At 41.1% G+C, this 18,371-nt stretch overlaps 1 protein-coding gene across 2 annotated transcripts in view; it reads right to left on the reverse strand.

Annotated features, from left to right (window-relative positions):
• The window catches only part of ssh2a (slingshot protein phosphatase 2a), a 178,571-nt gene that overhangs the window by 105,809 nt on the left and 54,391 nt on the right, over positions 1–18,371 (reverse strand). The window lies entirely within an intron of this gene.

Genomic DNA, 18,371 nt, shown 5'->3' on the forward strand with positions numbered 1-18,371 from the left:
TCATTTTTCCTGGAACAGGTCACTAACCTGTTGTCAGAGGCTATAGCTTGAGGGATGCCATTCCACATCAAGCAAGGCTGACCAAGAAACCCTCCCGCTTTTGCTGCATGCCGTAAGTGTATTGGAAAGATTCACAGGTTAATAATCAACCTGTTTGGCCACATTATGAACACATCTGCCATGGCCATCAAGTCCTGGCATGGAACCCTAATCTGGAGCTTCTGTCTCAGGGTCAGGGTGCTACTCACTGTGCCACAAGACCTAGTAAAAAACCACATTTAAATATAATAAAACAGTGAAACTCCATGCTTCCAATAGGTGGGGGGGGGGGGGGGAGAGCATATCCCAGTTTCCAAAAGCAGGAAAACATAAGATTAAAAGGCAGAATGATTAAAACAAAACACAAAACAATGCACAAGAAGTTACAAGTCTCTGCTTACATCCCACTATCGAAGAAGGTTCTTTCCATGATATAGTCTCTGAGGTACCTCTTGTCCACCGCCCCCCCCCACCTCAATCTGAAAGCAATGTAAGCATAATTTCAGATATAACTATCCTCCTGCTCAAGGAAACATGAACTTTCCTGCCTCCTTGACATTCAATCGAATTCTGTGAAAATATATTACAGTGTGTTTGTTTTAAAGTGAACAGTTTGAGGTTGGCCATGTTATCACTGCAGGTTCGAGGTGCTTTATTCTGTATACGCTGGATTGCAACAACAAATAACATCCTATGCAACTGCGACAATAGTAAACTGTCTCTTCTCATCCTTCTTGACTTGTCCTATTTCCACCTCTGTATCACCCGACCTTGCCCCAGCCTCAGCTCACCTGCTGCTGAAATCCTCAATCATACCTTTGTTACCTCTAATCTTTACTATTCCAACACATGACTGACATTCTATCCTCCGTAAACTCTAGTACATCCAAAACTCTGTTGCTTGCGTTCTAACTTCACTATCCTATTCGCCTATCACTCACGTGTTCACTGACCTACATTGGCTCCCAGTCAATCAACGTCTTGATTTTAAAATTTTGTTTTCAAATCCCTCCTCGGCCTCGTCCCTCCATCTCTGTGATCTCCTCTCGCTCCACAACATTCCAAGGCTTCTGTGCTCATCTAATTCCGGCATTGAGCCTTCCGATTTTGATCGCTTTGCCATTGGTGGCCGTGCCTTCAGTTGCCTAGGGCCCAAGCTCTGGAAGACTAGCCCCTCACACCGCTCCATCTCTCCACCCCACTTTCTTCCTTTAGGATGCTCCTTAAAACTGACTCCTTTGATCGGCTTACATGGCTCATGTATTGTTTACTAATGCCTCTGCAGCAACTTGGGACATTTTAATATGTTAATGGTGCTACATAAATGTAAGTTATTGTTGACTCGTTTGCCAATGTGATCTATAGTATCAGTGCATCATATGCAGAATACTTTGAGCTCCAAATTATCCTGGTTTAAATAATCCAAATAAAATCTCTATCATCTCTTTTGCGCGACATTTTCTCAGAGGTCAACATACAATCTTGATAGAGTTTATGCAGCAGATTACTTCGGGATTGTTCCACAAAATAAGCCTACCTCCCAACATATACTAAAATTATGTTACACCTTACTGGGTAGGCAGGTCACCTAGAAAATCTTACCACATGTGGTTAGGAATTTAGCAGCTGCTAACAATTGTCACTGCCAGTTGCGTGCGAACTGCTGTTTATTTCTACCTGGGTGCGGCGCTGCATAAAATGGGTTTCAGGCCTGGGGAAAATTAAGCTACCTATTGTTGTTACAGAATAGTGTAAGGAGCATAATTATAGAGCAGTCCCACCCACCCACCTACTCAGTTTTAGATTAAGTTAAGTGCAAGCAAAAGAAACAAGCAGTTTTTGTAGTGAAGATGGTGTACCCAAGAACTGCTTTGGCAGAGTCCAGGTAGAAGATTATCCGGCTGCCCTGACAATGGGAAACAATATGGAGCAGGAGAAAATAAAAATAAGACATTAAAATAAACTTTCAGAAAGTTTGTAATAAACTTATGAGGTCTTTGTATACTTAATCATAGTAATAAAGTGCAATGATATAATGGGTCAGATTGCTATTACTCAGTCTGCAAAGATTATTTAATTTACACACACAAAACAAACAGTTCTAACAACTGCAAGATCACATTATACAGTATCCTACTGCAGTTTGGATAACAGACAAGGAAGTCCCTGCACAAAATGGTATTCAATGGGGAAAAATTGCTTCTCCATGTTACAGACTGATGACTAACTATTTACATTCTTATTTGCTTACTGTTGCAAAACCCACAGTTAAAATGGAACACTTTTACTTTGCCCAATTTTCCATCCTTTTTTTCTGTTCCTCTCCCAAAGGCAATAATTTGCTTAGGTGCAGCTCCATAGGCATTGGCAGCCCTGTGGTATCTTGCCAGATATTTTCTTTATATATATATATATATATATATATATATATATATATAGACACACACACACACACACACACACACACACACACACACACACACACACACGAGCTCACAGTAAATGTAGACTATTCAAATGTGGGGACTGCCCAACGGTCAGGTGCTCACATTCATCTTCTTTGCCAACAAGAGTAATCGGATATGGATCAAAGGTGAAAATTTTGACTGATTTCTCTGCTCCTAACCAGAGGATAATAAAGTCAATTAAAACATTGGGTTAAGAGTGGGTCGTTCAGCCCTTTGAGCCAGTTTTACCATTCAATTACATCATGGTCAATCTATATCTTAACTACACTTACCCACCTTCATTCTTAACCGGTATACCTTTGCTGAACAAACCTTTGCCCAACAGTCATTCTCAGTTTTGAAATATTCAGTTGACGACCAGTCTCAATACAGCTTTTCTTTTGTGTTGGGGTGGGTCGTCAGTACTATAGTTACCATGGAATTAGAAGTGGTTTTAATCCTTCTAACATTGCCTGGATAACTTTTCTGCCAAGACAGCCAGAATCATCCAAAGTCTCCGATTTAAATTGGAATATCAGGTAGTTCCCAGTCCCAGTGCAGGGTAATTGCCCATTGGATGTTTAAACTTACCAAGCAAATGCCGTGCAGTCCTTGGTGGGGACTCCCTGAGGATCCCTCAGCACATCTTCTGGGGTATCTCTCGGGTAAGACCCCCAAGTTTGGAAGTTCTGGGTCAAATCTCTGACTTCCCTTACTGACCAAGGTTATTTAGTTACATAAGTAAAGCTCTTACCTTCTGGAGATATGTATAGATTTTGGCATTCTACCAAATACCTTTTTGAATATCTCCCACAACTCATTCAGAGTTTTACATGTTACTAGTTCTGCCCAGTCTATCTAGACAATTCCTGCTTCATTCCCTCCAAAGTCAACCTTAACAAAGACTTACCAAGGAAGAAGAATCATTCAAACTCAAAACGTTAACTCTGTTTCTCTCTCCACAGATGCTGTCAGACCTGCTGAGTTTTTCCAGCATATTCTGCTTTTATTACCAAAAGCTTGTTTCTTGCCCTACTCCCCCTCAAACGTAATACCAAATTCTATCATATTGTGGTCACTGTTAGTTAGGTGTTCCCTCACTGTAAGATTGTTGACGAATGCACGCTCATTATTAAATCTAAGATGGCTTGTTTCTCCTTTGCTGACATCCACGTTAAGATACAAAATCAGCCATGATCTCCTGATTGGCTAAACAGGCACGAGGGGCTGAATGGCTTATTTCTATTCATATTTTCCAACCAGTAAAGTCAACACTGACCAAAGATTTAATTTAACCTTGGACTTGGCTTGGCTATACAATTTAGTACTGATGAGCAAGTCCTGGATTTTTATTTATTTGTCCATGGGAGGTGTACATCACTAACTAGGCCAGCATTTATTGCCCATCCCTAATTGTCCCGAGAAGTTGGTGGTAAGCCACCTTCTTGAACTGCTGCAGTCCATCTGGGGTACGTATACCTGCACTGCCGTTAGGAAGGGTGTTCCAGGATTTTGGCCCAACGAAAGTGAAGGAATGGTGATATAGTCCCAAGTCAGGATGCTGTATGACTTGGAGTGGAACTTGCAGGTGATGGTCTTCCCATGCATCTACTGCCCTTGTCCTTCTAGATAAGAGAGGTCACAGGTTTAAAAGGTGCTGCCAAAGGAGCCTTGGTGAGTTGATGTAGTGATCTTTAGACAGTACACACTGCTGCTACGGTGCATCAGTGGTGGAGTGAATGTTTAAGGTGCTGGATAGGGTGTCAATCAAGCGGGCTGCTTTGTCTAGATCATGTCAGGTTTCATGAGTGTTGTCAGAGTTGCACTCATCCAGGCAAGTGGAGGGTATTCCATCACACTCCTGACTTGTGCCTAGCAGATCGTGGAAAGGCTTTGGGAAGTCAGGAGGAGAGCTACTCTCCCCAAAATTCTCAGCCTCTGACCTGCTATTATAGCCACAGTATTTATACGGCTGGTCCAGTTCCGTCTCTGGTCAATGGTGTTATAACCAGCTGAGAAGGAGCGAATTGGCTCCCCTCTATTCATCCTCCTCAGTTGGTCACAACAAAGGCTTAGGTTTCCTTTTCACAAGAATATGCCTTTTCCAAATCGGGTTTTCTTAAGTCAAAGAAAGAGCAAACTGGTGGCTGGCAGCCTTGCTTTGAAATACTTCACCCATTGTGTATTTCAGAGGTTTTGGGTGGGTCTGTCAGTGGCATTGTTTCAATACCAAATACTTTATATTTTTAATATCGCTTCCTTAGTTACAAGTTTCGATAGGTATCTGGATTATAGGAAATGTCTCTCTTCAAACTCCCATGGGGTGATTTGTTGGTTTCTCACCTTCGTCTTGGAATGTAGCTTTGCATTTTCGAGTAGTTTGCTCTGTTTCAGTTCAAATTGCAAAACGCCCAATCACTTGAAAAATCAATTTTTTTCAAAATTAAAAGGGCATAGTCTCATAACAATGGTACCCCCAGGAGGCTGATAGTGATAGTGATGCCTTATTCTTTCCTGTTTTTCCCAGTCAAGCATTTTTTTCCCCATAAATACATCGTTATATACACTGCCCAGAGAGGTCCTAAAAAGAACATGAAAATTTGAGCTTTTCCAAAAGAATAAAGGGCAGTAACTTGGCTATCGCACCATTCACAATACCAAGATGTCCCAAAGCATTTTACTGTCAATTAACTACTTTGACATGTAATAACTTTCATAATAAAAGAAAATACAGTAGCCAAATTGTGCACAGCAAGGTCCCACAAACAGCAATGCAATAAAAGGGCCAGATAATTGAATTTTGTGACGCTGATTGAGAAATAAATGTTGGGTGGAACACCAGTAGAACTCCCTTGCTTGAAGTAATGTTGTAGGATCTTTTAAGTCCATCTGAGACAGCAGGGAGGATCTCTGTTTAGTATCTCATCCAAAGAAAACAGCTTAATTTACCTTGTTGGCCAAGAAGCAAACTTAAACAAGTCCATCAGAGGGCACATAAAACAAGGTTTAATGAATTATATAATTCAAGATAAATCCTTTGGCAGCGCATGCAATAATGTATCATATTCAACGATGATCTAAGCTACTTAATAAAGAGAAATTTATGACCAATTTATAGACTAACTTTGTACATTTTTCCCCCCTTTAGATCCTATAAATACAAAACACTAGCTGAACTGCAGCCAATACTATGCTATTCTCTAAATAGGTGCCGGGAAACACAAGAATAGTAGCATGATTCAACCAGCTATTTTCCCTCCTTGAGGTTTGATGAGATCCAACTTACCTTCTCATGGGGCAAGGGCCTGGAACTCCAAATCCCGACAGGCCTCGGGAGTTTTGCACATGCATCAGCCGGGAGCAGGCAGCAATCCAAGTAAAGGGCTCAGCCATCCTGATAACTGTGTGCCTCCATAATATGGGGAAAAAGAAACAGCGCAAAAACTGGGTCATGTAACGCAGGAGCAGAGCACCGTAGCTGAGAAGAGTCCCAGGGAGGGGACAGGGAGAGATCCCAAAAGAGGGTTCCCAGGCATAAGATAGATATTATAAATTGTTTTATCTTTCTGACCTTGTATAGTAAAGGTTAGTTTTGCTTGTTCAAAACCTGTGGAATCCTCTGGTTTTATTCTCTTACTAAGTGGCTAAGATCTCAAATTTTGTCTACTGTAAATAAAAAGTTATTGACCCCTAACAGGATCATACAAAGAACTTGAGGCAAAAGCAAAATACTGTGGATGCTGGAAATCTGAAATAAAAACAGAAAATGTTGGAAAAACTCAGCAGGTCTGGCAACATCTGTGGAGGGAGAAACAGAGTTAAAGTTTTGAGTCCATATGACTCTTCTCCAGAGCGAAAGAGGAGTAGAAATGTGATGGATTTTATACTGTTTAAGATGGGATGGAGCAGGTGGAGCAAAATAGAAGGTGAAAAAAAATTTGACAAAGATGTCATGGACACAGGGCAAAGGGAGTGTTAAAGACTAAAGAAGATGCTGATGGTGGCATAGCGCTAAGATAGCAGAATGTGTTATTAGCAAAACAAGGGTCAGTGCTCTGTGAAAGCAAAACATAAAAACAAGTGACAGATGGCCCTGTGTGTGGGCCGTGGGGGCAGGGAAGGTGGGGAAAAGGGGTAAAATAAATAAATAAAATGAACAAATAGATAAAAAAATAATAATTGGATTTGAAAAAGGGGTAAAGAGGAGGAGAGGAGCTGTTGAATGCAATGTTAAGTCCGGAAGTCAGTCAAGTGCCTAATCAGAAGATGAGGTGCTGTTCCTCCAGTTTGTGTTGGGCTTCACTGGGACATTGCAGCAGGCCAAGGACAGACATGCGGGCATGAAAGCAAAATTGCATGTTGAAATGGCAAGCAACAGGAAGGTCTGGATAATTCTTACGGTCTGAGCAAAGGTGTTCTGCAAAGTGGTTACCCAGTCTGCATTCAGTCTCCTCAATGTAGAGCAGACTGCATTGAGAGCAGCGAATACAGTAGACCAAATTGAAGGAGGACCTCTACCTTGCAGAGGTTGAGTGTCAAGTCTCAGACACTTCTTCCTACCATCTCTTGGACTGTGACCCCGCCATTGAATATCAAGCCATCGTTTCTAGGACTGTCACTGACGTCATCTCCTCTGGAGATCTTCCCTCCATATCTTTCAACCTCAGTCTCCCAACCCCACATAGCCCGCTTCTACCTCCTTCCCAAATTCCACAAACATGACTGCCCTGGTAGACCCATCGTGTCAGCCTGTTCCTGCCCGATGGAACTCATTTCTTCCTATCTTAACTCCATTCTCCCTTTCCTTGTCCAGTCTAATCCCACCTACATTCATGATTCCTCTGACGCTCAACGTTATATCAACAATTTCCAGTTTCCTGGCCTTAATTGCCTCCTTTTCACTATGGACTTCCAGTCCCTCTACACCTCCATCCCCCACCAGGACAGTTTGAGGGCTCTCACTTCTTCCTTCAACAGAGGCCCAAACAATCCCCATCCACTACCATTCTCCACTGCATGGCTGAACTTGTTCTCTCACTGAACAATTTCTCCTTTAACTGGTCTCACTTCCACCAAATAAAAAGGTGTGGCTATGGGTACCCACATAGGCCCCAGTTATGCCTGTCTTTTTGTGGTGCATGTGGAACATTCCTTGTTCTAGTCCTACTCAGGCCCCCTCCAACAACTCTTTTCTCAGTACATCAATGATTGTATCGGTGTTCCTTCATGCTCTTGTCTGAACCCGAGAAAATTTATCAATTTTGCTTCCAATTTCCACCCCTCTCTCACCTTCACATAGTCCATCTCTGACACTACCCTTCCCTTCCTTGACCCCTCTGTCTCCATTTCTGGTGATAGACTGTCTACCAATGTTCATCGCAAGCCCACCGATTTCCACAGCTACCTTGGTTACAGCTCCTCACACCCTGCTTCCTGTAAGGACTCCATCCCATTCTCCCAATTCCTCCACCTCTGCCACATCTGTTCTGATGATGCTACTTTCTAAAACGGCGCTTCTGACATGTTCTTCCTTTTCCCTTACCCAAGGATCACCCCCCCCCCCCACTGTGGTTGACAGGGCCCTAAACCATGTCTAATCCATCTCCCGCAACTCTGCCTTCACCCTTCCCCTCCCTCCCAGAACCATGAAATGCTCCCCCTTGTCCTCACTTCTCACCCCACCAGCCTCCGCATTCAAAGGATCATCCTTTGCCATTTCTGCCAATTCCATCAAGATACTGCCACCAAATAAATCTTCCCCTTACCCTCTCCTGTCAGCATTCCATAGGGATCATTCCCTCTATGACAACCGGGTCCACTCCTCCATCATCCCAACTCCTCATTCCCTTCTCAAGGCACCTTTCCATGCAAAAGCAGAAGGTGCAACACCTGCCCCTTTACCTCCTCCCTCCTCACCGTCCAAGGCCCCAAAACACTCCTTTCAGGTGAAGCAGCACTTCATTTACGCCTCCTTCAATTTGGTCTGCTATATTCTCTGCTCCCATGTGGTCTCCTCTACACAGGGGAGGCCAAACACAGACTGGGTGACTGCTTTGCAAAACATCTTCACTCAGTCCACAAGCATGACCCAGGTCTTCCTGTTCCTTGGCATTTCAACACACTTCTTGCTCTCATGCCCACATGTCCATCCTTGGCCTGCTGCAATGTTTCAGTGAAGCTGAAGTGGATTATAACTCTAGCCCCAGTGGGAACTACCCTTGATCGGGAGCATTCCTTTAACAATCACCCTCAATTGAGTTCAAAGCAGCCACCTCACAGACACTTATTTTGGTCTGAGAAAGTGAACCACATCTCCCACAAGAAAGGTGGCAATCAAGAGATATTATGTTCTTCCAAGTAGCCTGTTAAATAATTTGTCAGCTAAGTTATGATTACCCAGATGTTATAAGGGTCTGGGGGTCTCTTCAAAAAATTGTACCTTCCCACTTTCAGAAAATACAAGAGGTGGGTTCTTAAACTGCATACTGAAGTCTACAAGAGACATTATATTTTACTAACTTATTTACAAATGTATTAAATAAGTATTTAACATTCAATACACTTTAAAATGGATAAGTACATCGCAATGTTAATTACTATAGAAAGATAAAAAAAACATGGTCTTAGTTCTAAGAGGGAGTCCAGTGAAAAAGACTTCAAAATACAATGCTACAATTAAAATTAGTTACCGATATCTATCAAATATTCAAAGTAATGTGTTATCTTAAATCCCAGAGTGGTTCAGTTGATGGGCAGTTGGACACAAAAGCTGCCTACTTTAAAATATCCAACCCCTTGACAAATGGAGAAATACTGGAGGGTTCTCAATACCCTTCTGCAATATCTCTGATTTTCTGAAAGGAAACTTGAACACTTATACCGTTCTAAAGCCAGTTACATCATCTTTAGCAGCTATGGGTGCTACCTCCTTGATTAGACTCTTCCTTGATTAGCCCTTAAAATTCACTATTGTCAAGTTGTTAAAATGGTTTTATTATATCAACGCTGTAGGCCGATATCTAGTCAACGTGTACTTATAATATGTTCTAATATCCTTCCTGGTTTCTTCCAAATGCTTCTATTTCTTCATAAAGTGATCTTAAACTTTTAATAGAAAAAAGATTTTTTAAATTGCTTTTTGTTCTCCAACTTGGATAGAGCTGCATCCCTTTAATATTTATTTTTATATCTGAACATGTCCAATTTTGATTCGCTGAGCTAAGTCTTAGGGATGTCTTCTTAATAGATAATGGGAATAATGCCAGGCTGTGCCATGAATAATCTTCCCTAAAGTTCCTTTGCTGGTGAATAAGGCATTTCACTTTTCTCTATTTCCAAAAAAGGAAAGAGGCCCAGTGATACCTAGTGGATGGTACAGGTGAGGTAACATCTGTTTCTAGTTCGAAGCAGAGCTGCAAGGCTAGTGCTGCCCATATACATATGTTTGTAGGCTTCTGGGTAAAAATGGCTATCCATGAATCTGTGTCAATTTTCTCAATTCTGAAGTATAATTTCCTAAATACATATGAATTCTACCTATTTATTTGTGTATTTCCTTCACAAAGCCCAATGAAAACTGGAGGAACAGCACCTCATCTTCCGACTTAGGCATCTTACATTGCATTCAACAACTTCAGACCATGAACTCTCTCCTTCTTCTTTACCTCTTTTTCAATCCAATTTATTTATTTTAAATCTCTTTTCCCCAAACACAGGACCATCTGTCACTTGTTTTTATGTTTTGCTTTCACAGAGCACTGACCTTATTCTGCTATTAACACATTCTGTTATCTTACTCTATGCCACTATCAACACCTTCTTTAGTCTTTAACACTCCCTTTGCCCTGCATCCATGATATCTTTGTCAAATTTCTCCTTACCTTCTATTTTGTTCCACCTGCTCCACTCCCTCTTAAACCATATAAAGCATACCACATTTCTACTTCTCTTTAGCTCTGAAGAAGAATCATATGGACTCGCAACGTTAACTCTGTTTCTCTCTCCGAAAAACTTTGAGGTCTGGCCTAGGGTCATAACAGTAGGGAAATCTTTGCCCCTACTTGAGGGCTAAATGGTGTAATAATATGGCATCTTTTCAAACGGGAACACATTTTAAGCCTTACAAATGAAATGAAAAATACCTTTTCCTGACTTTTGTCTGTTGTCACAGACTCAGTGGTAATGGAAGAATTCAGATAAATCAATTTTATTTTCACACATGAAATAGCAGTGTAGATTTTACATCCAATAGTTTTTTAAATGCAACCCAAGTCTGGAAAGAAGGGATGTTTGAAACAAGTATAAGTGACTGAACAAGGAGCGCCCCAGTTGCAACAAAACTTATTTGCTTGGATCTCGCAACCCCAGTAGCAGCAAATGCTGAGCCATTCGTCACTACTGAGGACTGCAATGGTACTGCAACTTCTGGTGTGCCTCAATGTGCTCTGGAGGAGCGCACACTGATGACCAGTTTGTAAAGGGGCAGGGACCTGTCATTTGGGAACTTGGGCTGATTTGGCCAGGGATTAAAATACTTCTTGCATGGGTTTGTTGCTAGGTACAATTTTTATTGCTTATTAAAAATCATTAAAAATTAACCGTCAATGATCTGAACACAGACCTTGACATCATGAGCTAAAGATTTGTTTGTTAAAAGGGGTGTGGCTTCACCACCTATGTGCTATGCTGGAAACTCACACTGCTTGTCCCAATTGTAGGCCCTTCTGCAGGGAGAAGAGGAAGTTTTCCCTCCAAATGATGAACCACCCTCTTCCATTTTCTCTCCACTATATTTGTGCCATCACTAAGACTGCCTATTTCTACCTCCATTAAATCACTTGACTTCACCCCCGTTTCAGTTCACTTGCTGCTGAAACCCTCATTCAAGCCTTTCTTACCTCCAGATACACTCCTGCTGGTCTCTCACATTCTACCCTCCATCATCCAAACCTCTGCTGCCCATGTCTTAACTCACAACAAGTCCCATTCCCTTATCAGCCCTGTGCTCGCAGACCAACAATGACTCCCAGCAAAGCAATATCTTGATTTTAAATTTCTCGTCCTTGTTTCCAAATCCCTTTATGGTCACACATATCTCTGTAATCTCCTCCAGCCCCACAACTTCTGACATATCAGCACTCTAATTCTGGCCTCGAGTATCCTCAATATTTTTTATTAAAATTGCTCCACCATTGGTGACCATGCCTTCAGTTGCCTAGGCCCCAAGCTCAGGGATTCCCTCCTTACATATCTCCACCACAATTTCCTGCTTTAAGACACATCTTAACACTGACCTCTTTGACCAAGCTTTTGTTCATCTGATCTAATATCCCCTTTTGTAGCTCTGTATCATTTTTTTTAATAATGTTCCTGTGAAGTGTCTTGGGGCATTTTATATTTATATGATGTCATTCTACTCAGACAGTATGATAAAATATGCACTAGTCTTCCCAAAAGTTCAAATCATTGGTTCACTAGCTGAACTCAGTGAGCAAGGTGCTTAAGGCTGCTCTTATGATTTTGTATTTGTGAAACTAAAAACCTATGTTTTCATATTTTACATGTGGCTAATAAGATTACTTAATTTACATTTCATTACATTTCCAGCCTTATCACTACGATAAACTAGAAGTAATACAGTCAGCACATTTTAAAATATCATGGTGCGGTAACGTGTTTATGGTTAGAAAACACTTCTCCATTCATATGACCCATCATACAAAAGCCAATGAAGACAGAGATTATCAATAACTGAATTATGTAAACTGTAATTTTGCCAAATTTTTTTGAGCATTCTTTAAGATTCTATCCTATTGTAGGCTATGAGCTATAACAAAGTCTTTGACTTTGAACAAATGTGTAGTTAGAGCTTTCCACAAAGTCAGAGTAGTCAAAAATCTTCAATTTTGAACCCAACCCTTGCTTTGGAGAAGCCACATAAACCCTGTTAAAAATGTGTTTTTCCATTCTGGCTTCCCTACTGGAAGAGCAACCTATACCCAAGTCCCACAGTGCTTCTGCTAACTTGGCTGGTGGAAAATGAGCAGGAAGTTCCAGGATGATTTATCAATTAATTTTCTTCTCTTCACTCAAAACTTGCCCAGAAACATTGGTAAAATCACAGTACATGATTCTTCAGGCATGTACCTGTACCCTACCACTTAATGACACACAATACTGTTACTGCATCAAATCAACTGATATACATGTCACCCATGACCAAAAGAGTAGGCAGGTGTCTTGTTAACTGTTATTCATGCCATATCACAAGGAAAAACTCAATAACATGTCAAAATATTAGACAGAAAAGTAAGTTTGCCAACTATTGAAATGTAAAGCAGTTATCATCCCATTTGCTGTAATTCATTTATGCTAAAACACAATGCTCCATTTATTTAATGTTGCATAATTATGGAAGAATGCCTCAGTTGCAACACAAAAAGGCCTTGGCCAGATGCAATCTTTCCAGGAAATGTACAATATGAGCACAGCTGAAATTATCCAAAGAATACAATTTCAAAACGAAAGGCTTGAAATAGATCTGAAATAGCCACAATAAAAATCATTTGCTGTAGTCCCTCACAGACTCATTCTAGGCCAGCATAAAATTAATTGTTGAAATTATAGGTACAGTGTCTCAAACTGGCAATCTCGGGACCGAGTCTGTGCCAGATTTCAGATCTTTCTGGCTTTTGGGTTGGGGGGGTTTAGGACTGGGTCGGGTCAGGTCAGGCAGATCAGGCCAAGCTGGGTCAGGTGGGGTCAAGGGTCACTTGGAACACTGGAAAAGACTGGCACGCTAAGCTGATAACTAGTCCAGTGCAGCACCTAGGCGAACAAGCTCCAAATCGTTGGAACTGCAGGCTGACAAATCTCAGAGTCCTGATGGGCTTCAACCTAGGGTCTCAAAAGAAGTGGCTAATGATGTAAATGAATCATTTGATTCAGGGAAGGTTTCATTAGAATGGAAAATAGATAATGTAACTCCTTTATTCAAAATGGAAGACAGACAGAAAGCAGGGAACCACAGGTCATTTAGCATAACATCTGACATTGGGAAAATGTTGGAAGCTATTATTAAAGATGTTACAGCAGGACACTTAGAAAAATTCAAAACAATCAGGCAGAGTCAACATGGTTTTGTGAAAGGAAAATCATGTTTAACCAATTTATTGAAGTTCTTTGAAGGAGTCACCTGTGCTGTGGATAAAGGGGAACTGGTGGATGCACTGATTTCCAGAAGCATTTGATAAGGTGCAATGTGAAAGGTTATTGTGGAAAATAAAAGCTCACGGTGCAGGAGGTGACATATTGGCACGGACGGAAGATTGGCTAGCTAACAGGAAACAGAGTAGGCATAAATGGGTCATTTTCTGGTTGGTGTGCCACAGGGATCAGGGGGCCACAACTTTTTACAATTTATATAAATGACTTGGATGAAGGGGCAGAAGGTATAATTGCTAAATTTGCTGATGACACAAAGATAGGTAGGGAAGTAAATTGTGAAGAGAACATAAGGAGGCTACAAAGTGACATAGGTAGGTTAAGTGAGTGGGCAAAGATCTGGCAAATGGGGTATATTATGGGCGATTGTAAAATTGCCCATTTTAGCTGGGCAAATAAAAAAGCATATCATCTAAATGGTGAGAGATTGCCGAGCTCTTGAGATTCAGAGGGATCTGAGTGTCCTAGTGCATGAATCACAAAAGGCTAGTGTGCAAGTACAGCAAGAGAATTAGGAAAGCTAATAAAATGTTATCGCTTATTGAGGGGGGAATCGAATATAAAAGTAGTGAGGTTATGCTTCAGTTATACAGGACACTGGTGAAGTCAAATCTGGAAGCAGTTCTGGTCTCCTTATTTAAGGAAAGATGTAAATGTGTTAGAAGCAATTCAGAGAAAGTTTATTAGACTAATACCAGGAATGGGCAGGTTGTCTTATGAGGAAAGGTTGGACAGGTTAGGCTTGTATCCACTGGAGTTTAAGGGAGTAAGAGGTGGCTTGATTGAAACCTTTAAGATCCTGAGAGGTCTTGAGAGAGTGGATGTGGAGAATTTAGAACTAGGGATCACGGTTTAAAAATAAGGGGTCGCTCATTTAAGACAAAGCTGAGGAGAAATCTTTTCTCTGAGGGTCATGAGTCTTTGGAACTCTCTTCCTCAAAAGGCAAAAGTGGAAGTAGAGTCTTTGAATACTTTTAAGACAGAGGTAGGTAGATTCTCAACAAACAAGGGGGTGAAAGGTTGTCAGAGATAGGCAGGAAAGTGGAGTGGAAGTTACAGTCAGATCAGCCATGATCTTATTGAATGGCAGAGCAGGCTCGAGGGGCCAAGTGGCCTGCGCCTGCTCCTAGTTCGTATGTAAGCCAATAAGTTATTTCACTCATTTAGTAAGAATTTAAATTCATGCATGGCAGCTTATAAAAATGTTTCAGACATCTCCAGTTTTCAGATAGCTGGATTTGAGAAGCTATACCTGTACTATGCCAAAAAAATGCCAGGACAGATCTAGAACAATTCAGAATGCACAGAAGAGTAAAATGCTGTGAGAACTTGGTAGATTTTCTGGTTTGTATTACTTCATGATTTACTTACAACAGCCATGTATCACTACAAGGAATTACATAGAGTCCATTTGGCCCAGATGGTCTGTTTCAGCATTTATGCTCCACATGAATGTCCTCCAATCCCTCTTCCTCCAACCATATCAGCATATGCTTCCATTTATTTCTCTCTCATGTGATTATCTAGCTTGTATCTAAGCTATTTGTCTCATCTATTTCCCATGGTAGCATGTTCTGCTTTCTTACCAAGGCTTTATATAAAGATGTTTCCCTGGAATTCTCCATTAGATTTATTGATTATTATTCTATATTTATATGGCTCCCCCCACCTCTACATTTAAAATGATGGTGACTTTGATAGAATGAAAGAACTTTCAAATCACCCCCACAGTCTTTTTTTTTTCTACAGAAAAAGAGCTCAAGTCTGTTCAACCTTTTCTAATAAGTAAATCTGCTCAATTTTGGCATCTTCCTCGTGAATCCCTTTTTTTTTGCACTCTCTCCAGTTCCTCTATATCCTCTTCATAGGTGACCAGAATTGTGCACAGTACTTCATGTGAGTTCTAACCAAGGTTCTACAGAAGTTTAATCTATCTTGTCTGCTTTTCAATTCTATCCCCTAAAGAAATGAACCCCATAGTGATGGTTTTGAAGTCTTATTGACCTGATTTGTGCAATTGTACCCTCTGATCCCTTTGCTCCTTTACCCGATTGAGGCTTATTATTCAAGGAGTATGTTGCCTTCTCATTCTTACATCAAAACCATGTTTAGACATAGAAACTGGCTTCAAATTCAGGATAAAGAGGCTGACTGGGTTGTCACAATGTGCTTTGTCCTCAAGCACTAGAACATGAGAGTGAAATATTCCTATTTTGTGCCAATTCTAGTGCTGTAAATGTTTCTTCCAGCACTCACTTTGGATAAATTCCAAATGTGCACAAAGAAATTATATTTTACATTAGTGAAACACCTGTGATAGTGTTCCATGAATTAGAAGATACACTGCTTTATAAACACTAGCAATAATACTTTATGTTTCAAGCAAAACTAAAAGAGAAAATCCTGTTGCAAGGAGCTCCTTCCACAGAATAGAGATTCTATGCCTCTGATTTTCTGCTTCACATGTTAAGCTGCCTACAAAAGGTATTTCCCTCCCCTTCACTCACAGCCTTAGGCATAAATTGGGTAGGTGTGGGGAAATGTAACTTCCCACCTGACAGAAACTGGGCAGGTGGCAGTTAAAATGGAGCATCATATTTAGCCACCAGTCTCTCCCTCCAATCTGACCAACTGCAATTTTAAACCACAGGTAACGAAAACACCCATCAAAAACCTGCAAGGTATTTTGATAAACCTGCAGAACAGAGCCAAACTTCCCCTAAGGTTTCCCCTGTCCTTGCCCTGTAATTGAATCTCTCTCTTGTTTTTCCTCCCATCTCCCTTTATGCCCTCTCCAGGCTCATCTTGTCCATGAGACAGCCCTCCAGCTCTCTCAATTCCCATTCCCACTAAACTATTGATCACCCAACTTTCCTTGCTGGGCCCTAAGTTAGTTGATCTTGTTGATGGTTCTCTCTCCTCAGATACTGTTCCCCTCCTCTTCAAATCCGCCATCATAAAACACTCTTCTCAAAGGGCCAACCCTTGACTCCTCTGATCTTGCAACTGTTTCATCTCCGCCTACCCTACCATCTTTTAAGTCCTTGAATGTGTTGTGTTGCCTCCCAAATCTGCTCCCATTTTTCTTGCAACTCCATGTTTGAAGCGCTCCAATCAGGGTGCTGAAATGACCCTCAAAGTCACAAATGACATCCAGTGTTCCTTTGACCATGGTTAAGTATCCCTTTTCATACTTCACAACCTGTCTGTAACCTTTGGCACTATTGGCTACTGCATCTTCCCCCCAGTGCCTCTTTTCCATTGCCCAGTTGAGTGGGGCTGCCATTCCCATCTATTCAGACATAGCCAAAGAATTACCTGCAATATCATCTCTTCCCACTCCCAAACAGTAACCTCTGGGGTCTACCCAAGGAGGGATTTCTTCTCTCAGATGGTTGTTAATCTTTGGAACTCACTATCCCAGATAGTAGTGGAATTTGGGTTATTGAATATTTTCAAGGCTGTTAAGACAGATTTTTGATCTACAAAGGAGTCAAGCAGGCAGGAAAGTTGAGTTAAGGCCACAGTCAGATCAGCCATGATCATAATGAATGGTGATGCAGGTTTGAAGGACCAAATGACCTACTCCTGCTTTTATTTATGTTAATGGGGCTCGGTGTCAAATTTTGTTTGGTATTGCTCCTACAAAGTGCCTTGGGGCATTTTACCATCTTAAAGGTGCTATTAAAATGATGTTGTTGACTATAATATTAATCCAAGGCCAGAGTTTGGAGTAGTGGTGACTTCCCAGCCAATCCAAAGCTGTCTTGAAATGGGTTAGGGGCACAAAGAGGCGCAGCTCTAGACCCCATTAGGAAATCTTGGGTCTTCATCTCTCCACAAGAGCAATTGGACATCATTAATCAAATAACCAACTTTTGAGCCACTTCAAATCCCACTGCTTGGTTAATTGCTCCATCAGAATCAGCCTTGTGCCTTCGATGACGTCACTGCAGCTGCTTCTAGGTAATTATGCTTAGGGCAGAATTGACAACAATATAGTACATGTAGCGCTGAGATGTCCACCATGATGCTTACCATTATGGCATTAATTACCAGAAAGCCCTCCAAAAAAAATTAATGGCCATTGCCAATGGCCAGCAGCCCTTCACTTTCTCTGGGTAAAACACCATTGTGGTTTTTCTGTCTTTAACAACAATTTGCATGTACCTGGACACCACCTGGCGGTAATGGACTGCAAAATGAAGTGTGTAGTCAATATGGGTCATGTGTTAAAGCTACTGGTACCAGGCTATACTCCAGTAGCAGATGTAAGTCTCAGCAGCAGTTGTAAATCTGCTCTCTTCCTTGACCATGTTACAGGGTATGAAGAAGCTAGGTTTGTCATTTCTCTTGTCCTCACATTCCAAGTGCGGTATCACGATTATGACAAAACAAAATAAATAATAAAAATTATGCAGCAAAAATTAATGTTTCATGGAAAACATTTATGTTTAGGGAACAGTGACCATATCATCATCAGATTTTGGTTCGCTATGGAAAAGGACAATCTAGATTTTAAAAAAATATTTAATTGGAGGAGAGCTAATATGGGTGTCATGGTTGTGACACTCCATAATGGTCTGAGATGTTTAAGTAGGAAACAAACTGACGGAAAAGAACCAATTTTGATGACAGTGTACTGCATACCAACTATGATGG

This window comes from Carcharodon carcharias, chromosome 10 (assembly GCF_017639515.1).
Source record: "Carcharodon carcharias isolate sCarCar2 chromosome 10, sCarCar2.pri, whole genome shotgun sequence".
Taxonomy (NCBI): Eukaryota; Metazoa; Chordata; class Chondrichthyes; order Lamniformes; family Lamnidae; genus Carcharodon; species Carcharodon carcharias.